Source organism: Bubalus bubalis, chromosome 2 (assembly GCF_019923935.1).
Source record: "Bubalus bubalis isolate 160015118507 breed Murrah chromosome 2, NDDB_SH_1, whole genome shotgun sequence".
Lineage (NCBI taxonomy): Eukaryota > Metazoa > Chordata > Mammalia > Artiodactyla > Bovidae > Bubalus > Bubalus bubalis.
Genome location: NC_059158.1, coordinates 3,058,868 through 3,082,040, shown reverse-complemented (window position 1 = coordinate 3,082,040; position 23,173 = coordinate 3,058,868). Strand labels below are relative to the sequence as shown.

At 50.6% G+C, this 23,173-nt stretch overlaps 1 protein-coding gene across 1 annotated transcript in view; it reads right to left on the bottom strand.

Annotated features, from left to right (window-relative positions):
* Positions 1-23,173, bottom strand: part of FARS2 (phenylalanyl-tRNA synthetase 2, mitochondrial) — a 230,832-nt gene that overhangs the window by 65,378 nt on the left and 142,281 nt on the right. The window lies entirely within an intron of this gene.

The window sequence follows — 23,173 nt, the reverse complement described above, 5'->3', positions numbered from 1 at the left end:
TTATCACGAGCTTATAAAAAATGTCTATCTGAAAATGAGTATGTACTATGATACCACTCTTCAATATAGGGACAAATAAGGGTTGTAATGTAAAAAAATAATAATAATAATAAAGTGTGATGTTCAAAGATTATAAGGTTAATAGTTTTAAAATATGTTTAAAACATGTTTCTGAACTGTCTTTGCAAATAAAAAATAATAAAGATAGGTGGAATATTAATGTTGCTCTGTGAGTTAGACTTTTTCCTTAATTATTAAATCCTTTATATCTTATTATAAAATTTTTAGATAAAACCATCTGAGCCCAGCACCCACAGCTGAAAGAGCAGTAGGTTTAGTGTATTTGAATCTATTTAACATGCAGCAGTTTTTAGTTCTTAGCTTTGCTTCTTTCATTCATTACCCTCACCAGCTTCCTTACCACTGAAACTTTCCTAGAGCAAGATAAAAACGACACGAAGCCCCCAACGGTAGGTAAGAAAAAGAAAAACAATCTCATTATTCAGACAGGCAAAGAATATGAAGATGTGCACAAAAAGGGAGAAAAAAAATGATTCTTAAGCAAATGAAAAGTTTACTTAAGAAAGACAAAAGTGCACCAGATTACCATTTTTTACTTATTCGACTGGCAAAAATAAAAACATCTCATCGCATACTTGACACCAAAGCCGAGGGAAACCACGACCTTTCGTACGCTGAGAGCAGGTGCACGTGTGGGCTTTTCACCCCCAGACCTAAGGAGCATCACCCTGTTGCCGTCCTCAGAGTCACAGACACACCACTCTGCCGCTTTGACTACCAGGCTGTTTCCCACGTACAGGAAGTTACGAATGTATAAGGCTGTTTACAAGAGCATTGTTTATAACAAGACAATAAACAACCCAAGTGTCCATGAATAGGAAGCGGGTTGAATAAACCCCACTATATCCATACAGTGGAATATTATGGATAGAAAAAAAAAAAAAGCAGTAGCCGTCTGTCCTTTTAGGGGAAGTAACTGGGCGAATGGAGAACAGACTTTTATACACCTTTTATCTAACGCGTGAGAAGAAACATTTCAGATAAAAATTCTCACAGCTGAATGAAATAATTTCTGTCTATTCTGGCGAGGTTATAAGAACAAAGGGCCTCCCAGGTGGAGCTAGTGGTAAAGAACCCACCTGTTAATGCAGGAGACCTCAGAGAGGCAGGTTCAATCCCTGGGTCGGGAAGATGCCCTGGAGGAGGCCACCGTAACCCACCCCAGGATTCTTGCCTGGAGGATCCCGTGGACAGAGGAACCTGGCGGGCTACAGTCCATGGGGTCGCCAAGAGTCAGACACGACTGAAGCGACTGAGCAGGCCCACATCATATTTGAAAGGTAACCAAGAGATGCATTTAGGAAGATCACAATATACAAAAACTCAGGGTGGGTGTGACACGGGGGCCTCCTGGCTGCCAGCGAGGACAGGCCTGAGAGGACCCCGGACACAGAGCAGCGAGGGGCCATCCCATCGGCACCTAAGACCACAGGACCTCGTACGTGGACGCTCAAGGACGAGGCCCTCAGGAGGAGCAGCCTCCAGCTTCCTCCACTGCCCACCACCTCTGACTCTCTACTCATTCTTACTGCAAAGCCTGCTCCTGACGGCCAATCACCAGGAAGGGCTGCAAGGAAGGACATCTATGGGCTGAGCTGCATCAAATTCTATTTTTGAAACACTTTGCTTTGGTCCCATTGAGCTCTGCCTGTTCTGAATTGCACCCCTGCAAAATGGCAACCCACTCCAGGATTCTTGCCTGGAGAATCCCATGGACAGAGGAGCCTGGCGGGCTGCAGTCCGTAGGGTCGCAAGAGTTGGACACAACTGAGCAACTAAACCACCACCACTGAGCTGTCTGGCCCATCACATTCGGGAGGTGCCAGGAGCTCCCTGTCGAGAGTGCTGGTCACTAGGTCACTGAGTCGTCCCGACGAGTCTTCATGAAATACACTGATCTCAGGTCTGAGAAAATGCGAACAGGAAAAGCTTCTTTTCTTCTCCCGAACAACTGGATCGTTTTCAGTGTGAGGGTATCTCGACTTTACATAACTGATGCTCACTCCTCGCTCCGCCCCGTGGAATCGCACGGCCATCCTTACCAGTCACCTCTGAGAATGGTGACGCGGCCCCATGCGTCTCTCGCTCCAGTTCCATTTTCTTATCCTTACATCGTCTTCGTCCTGATTATCTGAACTACTTATTCTATCCTCCTGCACATACTTTTACACGGCACCTCAATTCTTTATGGAAGACAGAGAGCCGTAACTAACCAGACACTCGGAGGCACCGTCATCTGGGCAGGTCTAATTCTCAGGCCTTTGGCACTCCTCGGCGGTAATCTGTTGCCGGGTGCTCCTGGGCTGACAGGGTTTTAAGGCAGCATTTTTTTTCTCCTTTTTTCCTACATTCCAGAACTGGAAGTTTCCAGTAAACGAAAATCTCTGGAGCAGAAAACTGACTGGAAAGAAGCACCCTCAGTTACATAGAACGTTCCAGATGGGAGGCAGTTAGGTCTCCTCCTCCTCCTCTTCCTGCTTTTGAACTTCCCATCTCCGGACTCCTATCTCATATGATTTCAGTTTTATACAGAAGCTGACCTTCTTAGAAGGATTTTCAGCAACGAATCCCCTTACTCTGCTCTGTTTTCTTCAGAGAACACCACCTTCTAAGACTCCACAACTTTTCACGTTTGTCGCGTTTACTGTTTACTGTCGGATTCTGTGGGCAGCGTCTGATCCGAGGGCTGGGGATGGGGGCTGGCTTCCATCACTGACACTCCTGGGGGGCTGGACCAGCTTCCCGCGCGCATACAAGGCTCACACGGAGAGGAAGGGAGTGAGCAACAGGAAGCCGGGGCTCAGAGCCTTTCCACTTTTTAACTTATTGACTTCATTTAAATGGGTCATGTTAATGGAAGAATTTCATACTTAAAAATGAAGTTTTTGATACAGGCAGTGACTTTAAATCCGTGAGAGAGGTTATCTATCACAGTATGAGGCGATATGCAAGATGCTATTTCTGAAAAGACACCTCAGAAAGAAGCGACTGGGACTCAAAAGAAGGAATAACAGGAAAACGGAATGCCCTGTCCCCTCCCCTTGCCTTCTTCACCGTCACTGGCCTCGTCCAGACAGGCCAGCGGCAGGCCTGGGCCGTGGCTTAGGGGACCCAGCATCTGAGCTGTTTCTGCACCAACCCCTCCTCCTCCCATCTCACTTTCTTCCCCAGTGACTGAACCCTGCACCCCACGTTTCCTGTCACAGGCTGCTCTGCTGCGAACTGTGTTAGTCGCTCCATCATGTCTGACTCTTTGTGATCCCATGGACTGCAGCCCGCCAGGCTCCTCTGTCCATGGGATTCTCCAGGCAGGAACACTGCAGTGGGTTGCCATGTCCTCCTCCAGGGAATCTCAGGGATTGAACCCAGGTCTCCTGCATTGCAGGCAGATTCTTTATCGTCTGAGCCACCTGGCAAAGCCCAGGGTCAAATTAAAACTTTTAACCATTACATACTGGAAAAATATTTTTATTATATTAAGTATTTCCCTGTCAATAGTGGCTGATTTCTAGGAATTCTTTGGCTCAATGAACTGACACTTTCCCAAAATAACTGTGACAAGAAACGCTGAAACAACCTAGCAATTAGTATTCATATTTTATAGAACTTTACCAGTTACAAAGTACTTCACCTCAATTATCTTGACTCTGATCCTCACAATGACCCTATAGGGGATGTCAGACTGGTATTCTTAGCTATGTTTAAAAAATAAACACCACTTTAGCAAGATCACAGACACTGGGACTCAAATCTATCTTTTATTTATTTTTTTTTACTTCAAGTATATATCCAATGAAACATTAACTTCAAGAGGCTCTGTTCAAAGTATTTCAAAACATAAGAGACTTCCGTTCCACTTATGCTTATGTTTGTGTGCTTTTTGCTTTGTAACTGCTAGTTTCCTGATGGACTTAGTCATTATTCCATGAAAGCTACTAAAATGATTTGCATAAGTAGTTGCTTACATATATTAGCAGGCTTTTCTGAAGGCTTTTTGTCACTCTGAGCGTGCCTTTCACAGTGGTCCTGACCAGTACACATGGGGCCTGCAGCGTGAGCTGACGGGGCTCGTGTGGAGTAGCTGCTGGGGACAAAAGGCCTCCACTGCCGTTGACCATTAGCTGTGAAGACAGCCACGCAGGGACAGAAGCCCGCAGCATCCCAGTGTGACACACGCGTCCACAGGCAGGCCTGGGAAGGCCAGGGCAGCTACATAAATTCTGATTTCTTTCCTCCTGTCACGGACTGAGTCCTTGATCCCCCGCGTTCCTGCTACAGTTCTTGAGCCGCTTCCACAGAGGCTTGTCACCGGATGATTGACTTTTCGAGCTGAGCCCAGAGGCTGCTCTCCCGCCTGAGAACTTTCTCTAGGTGTATCCAGCCTCGGCTCCGTGCGCCTCGGTCGACAAGTCCTTCACACGGTCCAGAGGCAGCCCTCTTTGAAGAGAACTTTACCACGGGCGGGAACAGACTGGGACTAGCCTCTACAGGCCACGAAAACCGTGTTCTTCGTACGGTCTGAGCTGGGCTGGATTCTAATCAGCATTGTAACGGAAGCTTTTTTTCTTGTTGTCGTCCTTTTTTTTTTTTATGGGTCATTTTTTAAGGAAGTTTTACTGGACTGCAGCTGCTCTGCAGTGCTGAGTGGTTCCTGCTGTGCAGCAAAGGGGGTCGGCGCATGTGCACACCCCTCTTGCTTTTGGACTTCCTTCCCATTTCAGTCACCACAGAGCGTGGAGTCGCGGGCCCTGAGCTGTGTGTACAGAGGGGCCCATTAGTTCTCATGAGCGATTTTTGGCACAAATGCTGAGCAGCAGCGCCTGAACCAATGCCCCAGGGCAGGGTTGTGTCCAGCCAGAACACTCCTCATAACGTCTCCAGTTTCCTTCAGGGACCTATGTCCTAAAAATCCACATCCTCCCCACAAGGGGGAAACACACGGCAGAAGAGACGTGAAACGGAGTTGAGTTGGCCAAGCTGACGGCAGTACAGGGTGGTCCAGAGCCTTTTGAAAATATCAAGGGAACAGCCTTGCCTTGCTTAGCATCTACAAAGAGTTAAAAACTAAAGAACAGCTCTAATACTTTGGCTACCTGATGTGAAGAGCCGACTCATTGGAAAAGACCCTGATGCTGGGAAAGACTGAGGGAGGGCAGGAAGAGAAGAGGGTGACAGAGGATGAGATGGTTGGATGGCATCACCGACTCAGCTGACGGGAGTTTGAGCAAACTCTGAGAGATGTCAGAGGACAGAGGAACTTGGCCCGCTGCAGTCCATGGGGACACAAAGAGCTGGACTCAACTTAGGGACTAAACAATAACAACAAAAATCTAAATACATTGGCGTGTAATCAACCGAGGACTCACATCCTACCTCCTATACCTCCCTTTGACTGGCCACCAAACTATAGCAGGTTTATCCTTTAACCCTTTCCCTCCCATTTCAATCTAAGGCCCTAGAACTCAGGAGAATCAAGGACTACTGTGCAGCGGCCTGCCAGCACAGGTTTTCAGTGAGCAAAAACGGGCCCCCTTAACAGTTCACTGGCTTTGCTCATCTTCCATTGTTGAGGCAGAAGTTGCTTTTCTTTGAGTGCTGTTATTCTGTTTTGAATTGCCTGAATTACACACAGAACTTCAGGTAACAATATAATTCCAAAATCTGTATGGGAGACTTTTTAAAAACCGAATCACATTTTACATGCACTAAGATGATCATCAATTACAATCACTTTCAACTAAATGGGGATTCTTCATACACCAAGTTTCAGAATGTGATTGACCCACATCCGTAACAGGTACTCAAGGAAGCCTGTCAAACTCCATGCAGAACGGTCAGTGCTGGGATACGCTTCCACCTGCTTCACAGATATTGTTAAGGTGCCTTATTAACAAGAGCCATCAAAACTGGGCCACAGGCAACAAGTCGCCGAGAACTGAGATGTCTTTCAGGAAGGAAGGAGCAGAAATGGGGACTGTAACCCCGGAAGCCCAAATGACGGGAGGGAGGCGCCTTGGGGACAGGCCTTGGACGGCGGGCCAGCGCCGGCCTGCCCACAGATCCCACGGGCCTTGTGGCTCTGACTCCACTGACCACGAGTCAGATGCACAGGGCAGCTCCAAGTGGCGAGAGTAACCCAGCCCAGGCCCGGCTGCCAGGGGGAAGCCCCGTGGGAGAGTGTTCTCTTCCTTCTGAGCGCGGCATGCGTGCTAAGTCCCATCAGTCGTGTCCGACCTGTGACCCAAGGGGCTGTAGCCTCCCCCTCCAGGCTCCTCTGTCCATGGGATTCTCCAGGCGGTAATACTGGAGGGGATTGCCATGCCCTTCTCCAGAGGATCTTCCCGACTCAGGGATCGAACCCACATCTCCCGCACTGCAGGCGGGTTCTTTATCGCTGAGCCACCCAGGAAGACCTTTAAACGTTCCATCCCCTTATTGAAACTCGTGGAGAATTAACTTCGATGCACTTATCTATTCCCTTCTGTTACAAAGCCAAGGAATAACCCTTCCTGCCTTCTAGTCTGAAAAACTGTACCTTTACCTCTGTTAGAAAGATGGTGTTACAAAATAAAAGTTAATAGTACTCTATTTCTTATCACATTGTTATAATTTTTTAACCATGAAAGGAACTTAATTTAGAGTAAGTAATGCCACTGTCACTTAAATATACAAATGATAAAAGAAACGTCAGCAGCTCTAATTCCATAATTCCCGAGTAATGACAATTAATGGAACCCTCTTTCCTGGTGGGAGTTGTTTTCGGCAGTAGATTGAGCCTTTTAAGATTTACTCTAATAACCAAATTGCATCTCTCTTCATCATTATCTGAAACATAATTAAAAGATGACATATAAAACAAACTAAAAATCCAACAGGATTCCACCCCCGGAGGAAAAGCTGAGAAGCACCTCTTTGCCTCCACTGAGACTGGTTGGGAACTCGAGTCCTTGACGTCAGCTGTGTCCTGCACCTGTCCACCCGTAGCATCCACCTCCCCTGTCAACACACGAGAGCTGGATGAGCTCATCACTGGCTGTGACTGGGTAGATACTAATTGTGTCGGAGAAGGCAATGGCACCCCACTCCAGTACACTTGCCTGGAAAATCCCATGGGCGGAGGAGCCCGGTAGGTTGCAGTCCATGGGGTCTCGAAGAGTCGGACACGACTGAGCGACTTCACTTTCACTTTCATGCATTGGAAAAGGAAATGGCAACCCACTCCAGTGTTCTTGCCTGGAGAATCCCAAGGACGGCGGAGCCTGGTGGGCTGCCGTCTATGGGGTCGCACTGAGTTGGACACGACTGAAGCGACTTAGCAGCAGCAGCATTAATTGGGTCGTTTCAGTGCTATGGATGCATTCTCTGATCTTTCCAAAAAGAGAACGAATCAATAGGAGTATCTTAGAAATATGCTATTTCCTTCCTTGGCTTGCTCCCACAGTCTACAGTTTATAGAGTGGCATGCCTGTGGTCTCCACGGCAGGAGACCATCTCCTTAGTGACCACCTACACCCAGAGAAGAGTCAGCCTTTAAGGCAGGCCCGAACACACAGTTCAGTTCCCTTCAGGACTGCTAGGCTGACGCGAAGCTGTTTCTTTTTTCTTTTTGGCCATGTAGCTAGCGGGATCTTACTCCTCTGAGGAAAAAAAGTCAGCATTTGGACACTGGCCACTCCCAGAAGCCACCACCGCCGCGCTCCAGCTCTCCGGTGACAGAGGCCCTCTCCCGGCCTCGCCTCGCCTCGCTTCCCCCCTCCCCGCCCAGCGCTCCCCTCCGCTGCCCCCGCTCCCACCCCTGCACCCCGTTCTGAGCCCAGGGAGGGAAGCAGCGTTGAGCTGGACAGAAGACTAAGCTGGACAGAAGACGGAAGCTGTGCCATCGGACCGGACCGCCCTTGAAAATGACCAGGAAGGCTGAGATCTGCTTGAAACCTCACCCTGAATGAGGAGGAAGATTAGACAGAACCTGCTGAAGGCAGTGGTGTGAAAAACAAAACTGGTTTAGGGTTTATTACACCTACTGAGTCCGGCCCATTGACTGCCATGTTATAAGTGGTTTACTTGTCCTTCCATCTTCCTCCCCTCAGGAAAATGGCCTCCTGTGGTTCTCTGCCTCCCAACCCCCAGACTTGCTCTTGCCTTCCCTGCCTCTAGGTAATGCAGATAGTCGAAATATTCAGATAGTTTATTCTGGACCCCAAAGAGAGTGGCGTATAATATTAAACCGAAGGAAAGAGACAGGGAATAGAACAAGGAAATAGGAGCACGGGAATTAAATGTGCCCACTGTCTCCCTTCTTCTTCCCAAGGGATCCGAGGCATTTTTAGCCATTTGGATACAAAATCTGAGAGATAAAAGCAGATGGAGGGGGAACTTAAACGGACATGGGAACAGAGCTGGATAAAAATAAGCTATCGGTTGGCAAAGCTAAAAACACAGTCCCACGGGTGTAAGCACATGGAAGTTCTGTGACATAATGTGTGAATCAGACCAAATCGGTCGTTGGAACGATGACACAGACTGTCCCTTTCATCAACAAACCGGCCGGTCACATCCAGGCCGGTGGGAAGGGTGTCCATGGGGGAAACGCTCTGTGGAAATCAAGCCCTGTGCCACCCTCTGCACCCTGGGCAGAGCCTGGGGGCCATGCGACCAAGCTCCGGCCCCTGGAACCGAAGTGGGCGGAAGCGAGACCCCCCACTCCTTGGAGACCCTCCAGCTCCCTCCTCCCCTGCTGCAGGGGATCTGGGGGCCACACATTCCAAATGGCATTGCTGTGGACAGAGGACTCCATCAGTGGATTAAACCACTAAGATTTCAGGAGGGCCTCTGTTAGCTCAGCACAGCCCCAGTCTATCCTGACAATTAATCAGCCCTGACTTTCTGATGTGAGAGGAATCTGGACTCACTGCAGAGCAATATAACCTCTGAGTGGCACCAAACTCTGGGGATCGATGCCACTTTTCCTTGTCCTACAAAAATAATTTTGCTAGCTCAGTATAAACACTTCAAATAAACTCTGGAGGAGATTTATAGAGAGCCCACTACTTATAAACTGTTACTAAGAAAACGGTGTTCCTTCACCGCAAGGGCTTCCCGGTGGCTCACTGGTAAAGAACCCGCCTGCCAATGCAGGAGACACAAGAGACACAGGTTTGTTCCCTGGGTTGGGAAGATTCCCCTGGAGAAGGGAATGGCACCCCACTCCAATATTTTTGCTGCAGAATCCCATGGACAAAAGGAGCCTGGTGGGCTACAGTCCATGGGGCTGCAGAGTCAGACACAACTGAGCAACGGAGCAAACTGTGTAACTGTTCAGTAAACAAGAAACTGCCAAAATGTAAGAAAAAAACAAAAAAAAAACCTTGAAAGTCTAAGGAACTTAGCACTAAAACAGGTGACCCAGGGAGGATGGAGAACCAGAGACCCTGGTCAGAAAACTAAGATCCCACATGCCAAAAAAAAAAAAAAAATTACAAAGGGAAAGAAAGGATTTCTAAGAACTCCTAAGAATATGTTTGCTTTTGTTGTTTTTAAAGCAAAGCCTTTAAGAACCCGAGCTTGCATCGGATGTGATTCTATCAGGAGAGAAGCAGGCGCGTGGCCATCACTCTTGCTGGTTAACAGCATCTGTCAAACGTAAGCCCACCCTGCCTCCCTTGGGGGCAGCGGCCAAATCCATCCCTCAGTGACCAATCAAAATCCAACAGGACAATCAAAATATTCTGGGTCACTAACATATGTATCCGTCGATATTTTCTCATTTTCAGTTTTAATACATTTGTCATGAATTTTTAATCAATAATTTACTTCCTTGGGGAGCTCTATTTCTTTGCAAACATCCTCTTCATGTTGTCTTTTCCCAGGAACTCCAGAGATAATTCAAAAAAGCATGGCTTCACCATTTCTCACTCGTCCAACTGGCAGACGCTGCGGCCCGACAATCAGAGCCGCGGACAAGAAGGCAGGCAGGCACAGGGTCACCCCTGCCGCTGGGCCGCCGGGCCTCTCTCTCGTCATTTCATGAGCTGGTGTTGTGAACAGAGAACCTACTGTATTATTCTCTGGGCTCTGTAGAATGCTTGAAAGTTTTCTTAATAATAATTTTCAAAATGTGCCCTTCAAGGACAGGGGCAGAACTGGTCACATCTGTCACCTGCTGCCAAATACAGAGCAGGAACTGTGTGACTTGGTCTAAAGGCAAGAGGCATGAGTACTGCTGTAATGGGACAGCTTTGAGCTGACGTGGCTGCCGAGCCGAGGCAAGCGTGACTCTCTGGACATGACGTGGCTGTCCCCAACAGGAGCCCGGGCCGAGGCAAGCGTGACTCTCTGGACATGACGTGGCTGTCCCCAACAGGAGCCCGGGCCGAGGCAAGCGTGACTCTCTGGACATGACGTGGCTGTCCCCAACAGGAGCCCGGGCCGAGGCAAGCGTGACTCTCTGGACATGACGTGGCTGTCCCCAACAGGAGCCCGAGCCGAGGCAAGCGTGACTCTCTGGACATGACGTGGCTGTCCCCAACAGGAGCCCGAGCCGAGGCAAGCGTGACTCTCTGGACATGGAGGGGGGCCCGCCACGGCTTGCCTTCAATGCCTGCATTCAGGCCTTACAAACCCCACCCAAGACCTTCTTACGGAAACCACCACCAGCAGCAGCACCGCGGCAGGCAGCTTCCCCTCTGAACTGACTTGAGGATCCTCAGACTCCGCTCACCCTGGGGGCAGCAGGTCACTGAGCACATCTCTGTCTTTGGTCAAGAGGAACTGTTGCCACCTCCTCCCAAAACTGCTAACAGCCGGGCGTCGTGGGGAACCGGCCAGGACTCTTTGGCAGGAAGACCCCAACAGTGGTCGCTCCAACAGGAAGCAAAACTGAATTTTAAGAAAGTCACCTGGGTGACGGTTACAGCGTCTGAGCTTGAATTCACTCTTCTGATCTCACTGGCTTATTCGAAGCAACACAGGAAAACTATGAACAGACAAATCATCCACTTTCTCAAAGGAGCTCAGGGTGCAGACCACACCAGATCCATCCAGCGAGACGTAACGGAATAAACCCCACGGTGGGGTCAACTAAATCTGAGAACATAAGGCGACCCCTATTCTATTTCGTTGTTTTTTAAAATGACATAGGGGACCGGGCTCAGAGAGTCATGTGGTCTTTGAGAGTACAGCAGAGAAAAAGGGAAACTTGGAATACACAGCAGCTCCCTTACTATATACCTCCTTCCTGGGCCTTGGGCACAGGACTGACGGAGAAATTTCCACGTCCAAGCTTCACCCAGCAAACAGTGTCCAAAACCACCACCCCTCTTGCCAACCAATCTACGTGTTGAAAGCTCTCCCTTCAAACTCTCCGAAGCCTGCTTCTAGCATATGTTGCCCCTTCCCTCTGGACAAGCTTCTGGAAAGGGCAGTTGACGTGCACGGAGTCCAGTCTTCAGCCCCCGTCAGCACCTCGGTACAATCAAGCTGAATGGCACTGCGGCCTCTACACTCCGTTCTATCAGGACTCACCTTCGCAAAAACCAACACCGACAGGAACCCTACCTGCCAAAGTCAAAGCTCCCTCCTGGAACCTAGTTCAGGCTGCTATAACAAAGTACCAGAGACCGGTGGTTACGAGACATTAAAAACTCCCTTCTCACGGCTCTGGAGGTGGGGCCGCCCAGGGCAAGGTCCCTGCCTGTCCAGGGGTCCCACTCTGGGGCATCCTTCAGCGCTCCGGGGGCCACAACTGCCTCCCATCCTCCCCAACCCCCAGTCCTCTGGGTAACTACACAGAATCCCACTGTTTTCTTGCCACCTGGGCACCCCCAAGCCTCTCTCTCCAGCCCCGACCTCTTGTCGGAGCTTCAGCTCTATCAACTCAAGCACCTGCCGATGTACCACGGCCAATCATGTCAACCTACACGCACTGTCCCCCTCCCCAGTGCAGATCCTGCTTCTCCAAACCGGAAGGCCTCAGCCTGTGATACAACCGTTCCACCGGTCACCCAAGACAGAGACCCGGCAGTCCCGCTCCGACTCCTCGTTCCGAACTCCAACTGCTGACCTCCGTTGTTACTGCCACTGCCCGCACACAGCCCCCCTCTGGCCCTCTGGGTACGGCAGTCCCAGCCACCTGGCGAGTAACCCAGCCTCCAGCTGAGAGCCGGCACAGCACCATCCACTCGTTGCTGTCTAGTTGCTCAGTCGTGTCCGACTCTCTGCGACCCCGTGGACTGCAGCCCCCCAGGCTCCTCTGTCCGTGGGATTCTCCAGGCAAGAACACTGGAGGGGGTGCCGTGCCCTCCTCCAGGGCATCTTCCCCACCCAGGGACTGAAGCCACATCTCTTGCACTGGCAAGTGGACTCTCTACCGCTGAGCCACTGAGAGGCCCCATCAACCACAAAGCCTTGGGCTGACTAACATGCACACAGCGACCGTGACTCTGCCATGGAAAGCTCTCCAGCCTAAACAGATAAAGGCTGAGCTGACGAGGGAGCAGCACCCAAGCCACCCCGCAGCACATCCCCCCCAACCGCCTCTGCCCACCGTCCATCAGCAACTCCGGCCACACCCTCCTTCACAGGCTCTGCCCCAGAACAGCCTCATTCAATAGAAACAGACCGCAGGCCATGCAGGGAGGTCTAAACGTTCCAGTGCCACACGGAAGAAAGGGGGAAAATCACAGGTGACACTAACTATATTAATATACTTAACCTAATGTGTCTAAAATACTCATTTCATCATGTAACCAACACTTTTTAAGTTAGAAGTCTATTTATTCTAGGTATTTGATAAGAAGAATTTAAGAGACAACAGAGTGAAATCTTTTAGACTCAGTTTTCAATATTGGTAATCCACTTTCTTGTGTGATTTTTTTTTTGCATTATTAGACATTTGGTTTTCAACTTTTTATTTTGTATTGGAATCCCCACTCCAGTACTCTTGCCTGGAAAATTCCATGGACGGAGGAGCCTGGTAGGCTGCAGTCCGTGGGGTCGCTAAGAGTCGGACACGACTGAGCGACTTCACTTTCACTTTTCACTTTCATGCATTGGAGAAGGAAATGGCAACCCACCAGTGTCCTTGCCTGGAGAATCCCAGGGACGGGGGAGCCTGGTGGGCTGCCGTCTCTGGGGTCGCACAGAGTCGGACACGACTGAAGCGACTCAGCAGCAGCAGCAGCAGCTGATTAACAATGCTCTGATACTTTCAGGTAGACAGTGAAGGGACCCAGCAACTCCGGCCACGTCTTCCTTCACAAGCTGTGCCCCAGAGCAGCCTCATTCAACAGAAACAGAACACAGGCCATGCAGGCGGTTTAAATTTCCTAGTGGCCACATTGAACACGGCAGGGCCGGGGGAGGTGGAATTCATTAATATGCTTAACCTACTATATCTAAAATATTCATCGCACCATGTAATTGATAATTTTTAAAGTATTCATGAGATAGGTTACATTCATTTTTGAATTAAGTATTTGAAACCCTGGTATATATTTCACACTTACAGGACTCTCCGTTTGAACTGCATTCCACATGCATGACAGCTACGCATGGCCAGGGCTGCTGCGCTGGACAGGGCAGCCCCAGTGCCAACGAGCGCTTGACGCTTTTCCCCACGTGCCATGCTCTTCCAAACTTACTGTGTTAATTTCCTGGGAATCAGCTCAGATGCCCCTGCCTACCCCCCGAGCTATGCCAAGCACAGAGTCACACTCCATTAACTGTTGGGCCAGCCACGGCCCCCCTTCCCAGAGCACACTGCACTCATCTGTGCACTCCTGTCTCCAACGCTAGAGTACTTGTTACCCCAGAACCAAAGCCTGCCAGGTCTACTCGTCTTCATACGCCAAGCACCCGGCAAAACGCTTATGCATAGCAGCAGGCAATCAAACCTTTGCTGAATTAAACTGATTCAGAGTAGTACATGAACCAATGAAATCAGAGTTGAACGTTTAAATTCTGGGTTCCTGAGTGAACGTTTTATATCCTTGGTTAACAAAAAAGAATGCAAAGACAGACTGCAAACATACTCCATCTACTTCAGTGCAGAACCTGGTTGTGAAAACATTTACCTGTGGTAGACCGTGAGTAGAATACAGACATTCAAAAATTGAAGTTATAAGGGATCGTGGCACGAGCTAATTATTTCAGGTGTAAAGAGAAAAGAGGTGAAATAATTTAAATGGCAAATACAAATGTACACACTAACAAAGGCAGAACCAGCACCATAACCTGGGTCCCTGCAGTTTTCTATCACACAGCTTGGCTTGTGTGGCTGTGTCAACAAGTCACGTTAATCAAATAAAATTTGTCATTAAAATTCATTTAAAAGTCGAGAAAGCCTGTACGATTGAGAATCTAGCTGTTTGTTATTACTGCCGTCAACTCCTCTCCAGGCAGCACGGCAGAGAACAGACCGCTCAGCAAACACTGCCCCTGGGCTCCTCCTGGTCCCGACACCGTCCCTCGGGGCCGAGGATGGGTTCTCGTCCACAAAGTGTGGGGGGGTGCACGTAGCTCAGGGCTGCGGCATCTAGGAGGCGGGGCGCCACCTCCAGGCTCCTCTCCCCGACCCTGCAGCCAGATGATGCAGATGGGGATGCCAGGTGGGGATGGCCTGGCACAGGCTGGGAGGGTCTGTGACGCTGAGCTACCAAACAGAAGAGTCAGCCCCCACGAGGGCAAGACACGAACTCTGGTGGTGCTGAATTACCCAGATTCTGAGTGTGTTTCTCAGTGGCAGCAGCTCCTGCTTAATTACCCTGAACAATATCCAACAGAAAACTAAATTACAGATCTAAGAGCCTGTACCTTGAAATTGAGTGCTTCGGCAAATGTAATTAACATTATTCTAAAATTACTGAAAGGGCTTCCCAGGCGGCGCTAGTGGTAAAGAACCCACCTGCCAAGGCAGGTAGCCGTAACACTCAGCTTTGATCCCTGGGTTGGGAAGATCCCCTAGAAGAGGGCATGGCAACCTACTCCAGTCTTCTCGCCTGGAGAGTCCCATGGACGGAGGAATCTGGTGGGCTACAGTTCTAAGGTTGCAAAGAGTCAGACACGGCTGAAGCGACATGGCATTGAGCACTAAATTACTAAACGCGAATCCACTTTAAAATATTCTCCGCTACTATTTTTATTTTACGATGACACAATAAACCTACCTTAAATGAAGACGTATCAGGTGTAAGATATGGTTAGAGACACACAATTGTCAACGTGGAAAACACAAAAACCCACTGCTGGACCAGGGTCTTAGAACCAATTACTGTATCCAAAATGGGCCATAAACATTCTCATGAAGCGGCTACATCGGCCAAGGTCACTCTCTGGGGCTAGGACTGGGGTGTTCTTTCCATACGGGCTATCAGTCCACAAGGAATTCATATCGGCAAAAGTGTCATGGAATGTCAAGAGGGGCTTGGGGGCAGAATTAACGAAGTAGAGTTTGAATCTCCTAACTGTACATAAAAGGATGTCAGTGCAAGACTGTATCAAAACATTTGGAAAGAGTTGAGAGAGTTGGCACCAAATTTCAGGGAAAATACTCTTCGCCATGCAGAGCTGCTCACAGCAATATGCAGTCATTTTGCAAACCGAACGCATGATTACCTTGTGTTTCAGCCAGAAGAGCTTCAGCCAATTGTAGGGTGAATACTCTGAATGTCTGAATTTTTATTCACACTGAAAAACTTTTAGACACTTAAAACAGATTTTCAGAGATGTTTAGACTTTTAAATGCCACCAGCCCTTTCTAAACAATGGCCTGAGCTAGGTAATCCCCAAATACAATTACAGAATAGGGGCTTCCCAGGTAGGTCAGTGGCAAAGAATCCACCTGCAATGCAGGAGACACGAGTTCAAGCAGTGGGTAGGGAAGATTCCCTGGAGAAGGAAACAGCAACCCACTCCAGTGTTCCTGCCTGGGAAATCCCATGGACAGAGGAGTCTGGTGGGGGTCCATGGGGGTCAGAAAAGAGCTGGACATGACTTAGCAACTAACAACAACAAAACATTACAGAATAACTATGCAAGGAATGCCGCACATCTCCGAGATGACCCAGATTGGTGTCTTTTTAATGTTCCTCTGAAGTACATTTCCTCCCATTAAAAATGTGTATTTGGTTGGAAAGAATTTCATTATAATTCACACAATTTGTTTTAACTAGATGGTTGGCAGATTACTTGTGCTTCATTTAAGAGTTTGGCTGAGTATTTGTGAATCTGTAACACACAGAATTTTCTAAAAATCAAAACATATCTGGGGCTTTCCTAGATTCACTTTACTCTTAGATTTTCCCCATCCTTGATTTTCACTACCTTTTTAAATTTTTTTTCCTATTTTGCTTTCCTATAAGCATCTTCCCATCTGTAACGTGGGAGATCAGAGATGATCGAATGAAGACAGAGAATTTTTTTTATCACATCTGACATATTGGTAGATCTTTACAAATCTAAAATACACCTCGCAGAATCATCTCTTCTTGACTCTCAGCGTCTGTAATGGTTCAGAAAGCCTTCCCCATCCTGGGGATTTGGAGGGACCTGACTGGGGGCCAAGTGACGACTCAGACAGCAAAGAGCCCCAAGGACTCAGTGTTCATTCAGTCTGGCCAAGAGCTGCTGAAACGGAGCTTCAGCTGAACCGCTTCCTAAACGGGAGTTACCGTGAGGATCGCCATCGTTCTCTTCACCCTGGCCAACCCACTGCCTCCCTAGACAGACGGAAGAGGCTCTCAGAAGAAAAGCTGGAGGCGTGACTTTCATTCTTCCCAGGGCTTGCAGAGAACCCTGAACAACAGAGGGGCAGCTTCAGGGGCTTGTGGAATGAAGCAAGAGGCCTCTTTCCATGCGTGCATGTTCATTCATCAAGGCGTCTTGCAGATGTTCATTCAGCAATTTTCAGATATGTCTACATGAACGATCCAGCCCTAAACTTTTCATAAGGGTATCTTATGAGACTTTCCCAAGTGCTTTGCCAGAATCCAAATATGCTTTATCTACGGCCTTTTTCGGCTTACCCACACAGTCATGTGGGACTTCCCTGGTGGCTCAGAGGATAAAGAATATGCCTGCCAATGCCAGAGACTTAGGTGTGATCCCTGGGTCAAGGAAGAGCCCCTAGAGAAGGGCTTGTCAACTCACTCCAGTATTCTTGCCTGGAGATTTCCATGGACAGAAGATCCTGGCGGGCTACCGTCCACGGGGTGGCAAAGAGTTGGACACGACTTAGGGACTAAACACCACCACAGTCAAGCAACCACAACAGGCCATGAGAATAGGGGGGTTAGTGCTCTGACTTTCCAGACTCAGAAACCCACCAAGCAGGAAAAGGGATTTCAAGCTGCTTACATAACCAGGAGGTCCACGGGTGACCTGGCTTCTCATCCGGCTGGACACAGGTCACAGGACTAATTAGAGGCAGAGCCAGGGCTAGAATTTACTTCTGCTCCTCCGACTCCCAGGCAATTCCAATTTCATTATGTACTGCTACCTTCAGGCACCTCAATCAATATCAGCTGAATTAAAGCAAAATGAAACGAGGAGGGCCTGTCTCCTCCCTGGGGTCGCTAATAGGTTATTCTGACTCTACCTCTCAAGACCTACACAGCTCGGGATCCTGGAGGAAACTCGAAGGGGCCTGCGGCCTTCCCCGAGGACAGAGTCATTGCTGTGTGCTTGCTTCATTTCACTGTGTCCTCTGCCAAGGAAGGGATTTGTCCAGCGATCACGTGCCCCTCCACTTATGCTACAAACACGATCTGGCGTTTCCTGGGTTACAGATGCTGTGCTGGGTGCTTGGGATTCGAATGTGCTGAAGACATCGACAGGTGCGGATAAAGGACGGTTTAGGTAGGAGGCCCAGTAAGTGTGCACAACCTTCACGTGTTCAGTCTTTTAATGTCAAAGCTGGAAGCGATGAGAGACGTGAGTCAAGGTTCAACGGCCTAGAGCGGCTCCACAAGATAAAGAGAAAAGCCCACTTGGGGCCACCTTCAGCTTTTCCTCCAAACACATCCAGAGATGCTACCTGGCCTGGGAAACGAGTCTCCTCTCTGTTTTTCTTCTCAGTTTTCTATGATTTGTAATTAAGTTTCTTGTCAGTTTGTGTATTTTATTCTACTTTGTAGATAGGGCGTTATTTCTTAATTGGAACTGTTCTTAGAGTTAGTTGGGAAAGTTGCCCGTTTGTGATTAATTAGCTTTTCGATTATTTTGTGTTTAAGAGCCTGGAGGCCTTTAGGCATATGCACCTGAAAATTAAAATTTATTATTGTTAACATAATGAAATCAAAATGATTTTATGTAATTTCATGATTTATATTTTGGAGGAAAGTTATTTAAATGTAATTTATAGGCCTTTCCCCCCAGCATACCTGCTTTCGCCCTCCTCATTTTCCTTGGCAAGAAAAATCCCAAGATTTCTTAAGTCTCTTCTCATGTAAAACGACCTACACCTCGGCTTTCACCGTCCTTTCTCGTTACTGGCTCCATCGCTCTACTTCTCTGATTCGCCGCTTCTGACCAGCAAGTGCGGCCACGTGGGGGGCGGGCGTGGGCAGGTAGACACTCTCACCGCCGTGCCTCTGGCCCCCCTCTCGCCCCGTGTGTAAGTGCAGCCGCGTGGGGTGGGCACGTGGGCACTGTCACCGCCGTGCCTCTGGCCCCCCTCTCGCCCCGAGTCAGTAAGTGCAGCCACGTGGGGGGGGCACGTGGGCACTGTCACCGCCGTGCCTCTGGCCCCCCTCTCGCCCCGAGTCAGTAACTGCAGCCACGTGGGGGGGGCACATGGACACTCCCACCGCCGTACCTCTCGCCCTGTGTCTCAGTCCCTCGGAGCCCGGGAGGCTGGGGGGACAGCCGTGTACCAAGGGCTCCTGCCTTCAGAGCCCCAGGGAGGAGGACAGGAAGCAGGGGATTCACCTGGGAGGCTGGCCCCTAACACACCAGAAGGAAGCCCGCCCAGAGGGAGGGCTCCTGGGCGCTGGCCCACCGTGATGAGGCACAGGCGGCTGCCCCTCTTCACCAGGATGCCATTCCATGGGTTCAGCTGCCCAGTGGGGACCCTCCTAGCATGGCCTCAGGAGCAGGGCTGGGAGCCCGCTCCCCTGTGAGGTCAGGCTCTGCCCCCCCAATCCACACGCCCGTCCACCTTGGATGAGTGCCCAGGTGGCCTCCCTGGCATGGGGGTCACCGAGCTGAGACAGGCTCAGACCCTGCGGTCCGGTGGCTCTAGTTCCTCCATCCTTTCCATGGAGGATGAGGCTTCGTGCCCACTGCTCCGGGGGCCAAGGAGAACCTCACCACAAGGGGGATAGCAGGCTGCCCAAGGCACAGGCAGGGCACAGAGAGGCAGAGCCAGCGAACCCAAGGGGGACGGACAGCCCTGGCCCACGGCTGCAAGACACACACAGACGGGCAGGCCGGTGTCAGGCCGGGACGGGGCAGTGACCCGGGGGACCTCCTCCCAGTGCCCACCTCCCAGAGCCTCCATCCCTGAAAACAGAGCGGGAAACTTTCACCCTTGAGATAACCTCAGAATCACTAAATTTTTCTTTTTTTTTAAAGGATGAAATGAGGCAAAATCTTTGTTTAAAAAGAAAAGAGAGAAAAACCACCTACCCCGCTGATCCCTGCCTCCCTCTTCCACCCCTGTAGGACCCCTGGGGTCCTGCTCCTCCCTGCCATCTTCCTGGCGACAGTCTCCAGCATCCCCGGCCCGCAGGCCTCACGAGACATAAAGCTAACGGTACTGTCAGCACCACCCAGCGGAGCTCCACGGGGCATTAGAAAACAAGACAGGATGGCAGCCTGCATTTTAAGTAACAGAGAAACAAACCAGAAGCCGTGTGTATATGTAAACACACAGGGATACGCATACGCTGGGTGCGGGTTACATACAGATGCAGTGTTGTGGATGCTATTCTTCCCACTAACCCGTTTTCCAAACCACGGTGCGCCACGGTGGGTATCCACGTAAAGCAGCCGCCCGCTTTTGCGGGAGGGTGGCCCTGCTGCCCTGCCCACCGTCCGTCTGTACCCCTGCCTCCAGCCCCGGCGCTGAGCTCGACTCACTACTCTCCCGACACCCCTTCCGTGTTCTTCAGCTCCTCCCCGGAAAGTCAGTCACCTGGGAGTTCCAAGGGCCCCTCGCCTTAGCCTTGAGAATCCACGTCCCTCGCGCCCGCCCCGTCCAGCCCGTCACCCATGTTCTGAGCTGCTCTGCTCCTCTGCCGTCTCCTGGGTCTGCCCTCCATGTCCAGAGACAACCCTCAGCATCTGACCTGCCTCCCCAGAGATCACTGAGAGCTGAGTGGGGCCACTGGACAACGCCCTGATTCAGAGTCAGCTCTGATTACAGTTTTCACCTCCCTTTAAAGCTATTATGATTATCTCTGAAAACCAGAACCAGCTCCCAGCTTCTACCTCAGCCTGCCAATTACTCATTCTTGTCTGGGAACTTTCAACGTCTAACCGCTTTTTTAAACATAAATGAAAGTACTAAAAATTAATAGCTGGAAGAAGAGATGAAAAGGAACATGCTTCAAACTCATTTTTAGCCATTACAAGTTAGAGGCAGCCCAAACGTTAGTCTTTGGGGGGAAAAAAGAGAAGAGCTTCTGTTTTTATGAATTGGTACAAGACACACAATGAGATGACACGTCAAACCCTAGATGGGCCCTGGACACAAAATCTGAGTCACGTGTCCAGTCTGTGGGTCGACGTTAGCTGGCAGGACCGCACTCAACAAGGGGAGAGCTGGTCGGGCTCGGCACGGGGAAATAACCGCTAAAGTGTTGGACGCCATCCATTTTTTGCTGCCAAATTCTGCAACCTGTCTTTGAAAGGCTGTGAGCACTGCATGCACAGAGAAGGTAGGTGGCAGAGAAGGGCTGGACAGGTCAGGTGTCTGTGAGAACCAGTTTGCACAAAGATCTGAAACCCCAACCAGCAGTGTGCATGCACCCGAACGTGCAAACCCGGAGGATAGTGGTCCCGGGCCGAAAATCAAAGCCGCTGACCGCAGACACACACTCAGGAGGGGGGCAGGCTTAGCCTTTCAGCCTCTCCGTGGAGAACTCGGTGGCCCCAAGCCGCATGCAGGGTTTACTGTCACGGGCAGACCTCCCTGCTAGCTTCTCATGCGCCGCCTTTCAGAGGTTCTCCACCTAGCTGCTTTCACACCTGCCTAAGTGATCAACCCCGGCCGCAGATGGCTGTTCTCACTGTCGCCGCGTCTGGGAGCGACATCTGCTCTGTCCCCCAGAGCAGACCCTTCCCAGGCCCGAAGCATCAGGAGCAACGTGACCGTGACCGACAAGCACGAAGCATCCCACCTGCCGTCTGTGCGTGCTGGTCTCCGGCCGACGGCCAGGGAAGCTTCAGGCAGGGGTGGGGGTGCTAGAGACCAGCCGGGGAAGCCGCTCACGGAGCCCGACAAGCGCACGGGGTGGAGGCTCAGCGCTGCAGGCAGCACACGCACGGCTGTGCCGGAGGCTGGCAGCCGGCAGTCGGCCCGCGTCTACCCAGCCCTGCCCCAGGCTCTCGCCCTCCAGCGACCATCCGATAGCTGGCGTGCACCCATCTCGAGCTGAGGTTCAGGCTTTGGTTCAGGCTCATGGCGGTGGGGGTGGGGGGGCTGGGGGTGGCGGAGGGGCTCTCATTCCAGCGGGCCTGTGTTTCCACCTGCAGAGAAATTTCCAGGAGGGCAATTCTTCCAACCCCCTCACTCTGCCTGTCACTGAGACCGTGGGGAAGGAGTAAGTTTCCGATAGGTCCTTATTCCTGGAGGAGGCAGACCTCAAATGCTGGAAATCTCCTTTTTCCTGTGCTTCCACTTCAGCCAGAGGGGAGAGGACACCTGTCATGCCGACTCTGAGGTGCCCTTTAGGAGGGCTGAGCCTGGTGAGGAGGGCTGAGCCTGGTGAGGAGGGCGGAGCAAGCGGCGATGGGCCCCTGGACGGAGAGGCGGTCTGGGAGAAATCAAGGGAAAGTTCTGCTCCCTCCATCTGCTCCGGGGTCTTATTCTCAACTTGCTTTAAGCTCAGGAGGGTAAGATATGGCTCTTCCGGGTGCAACTGAGAGCAATTAAACTTGAATTTACAAAGTAAAGGGTTGATTTATAATGAAACTGTTCGGGGGACTGGTGGAACCTGAGGGCAGCCTCAGGGAAACATCCCCGCAAGAGGTTAAATATGACCCTGCCTCGCCTTCAGCATCTGCTTCCTTCTTCCCATCTCTTCTGCCTGCTGACTCTCTAGTCTGAAGTAGGAGGCTCAGCCGTCCTCAGCTCCGCAGGTCCTCAGCGCACAGCCTCAGGCGCTGAGCAGGGTCTGGACCACTTGTTGTCTGAGACAGAGTCCTGGGCACACATCTGCATGGCCCAGCATGGCCGGGGCCTGCTGACAGCTATCTGGGATGGAGGGGCGCTCGCGGGGGATGGAGGTGCGTGTCCTCGGTGAAGTGAAGCAGGTGGGGCAGGGCTGGGCTCTGGGGACCATGCTGGAGACCCCGAGAGCAGCCCCCTAAGTTGCTGAGTAGAGGCTGCAGTCACTGGATAAGTTGCAGGCAGATTCGGAGCCCCCTGGGCACCAGCACAGGCCCACCCATCCCACCCTGGCTTATTTTAATGCAGCCATTAATGGTGGTGCTTTACTCACTGAGTCGTGTCCGACTCTGTGTGACCCCATGGACTGCAGTCCACCAGGCTCCTCTGTCCATGGGATTCTCCAGACAAGGACACTGGAGTGGGTTGTCATTTCCTCCTCCGGGGGATCTTCCGAACCCAGAGATCAAATCTGCATCTCCTGCATTGCAGGTGGATTCTTTCTGACTGAGCCACCAGGAAAGCCCTTCGCAACCAGTAATAATGACACTTTACTTTAAAAATGAGCAGCTGGAGACAATGTGACTTTGGAAGGCGCAGAGGCTGAAACCGGGACTGTCGAGCAAATGGACGCATGCTTGGGTCACTCATCGTGAACGGCTCTGCTAATAAAATGGGATTAAACAGCTGAAAATCAGGCAGGACTTGCTAATTAATAGGGACTGTCCTTCAGGAGACTATCTCCTTCAGCTTTCTCAGTCTAGAGAT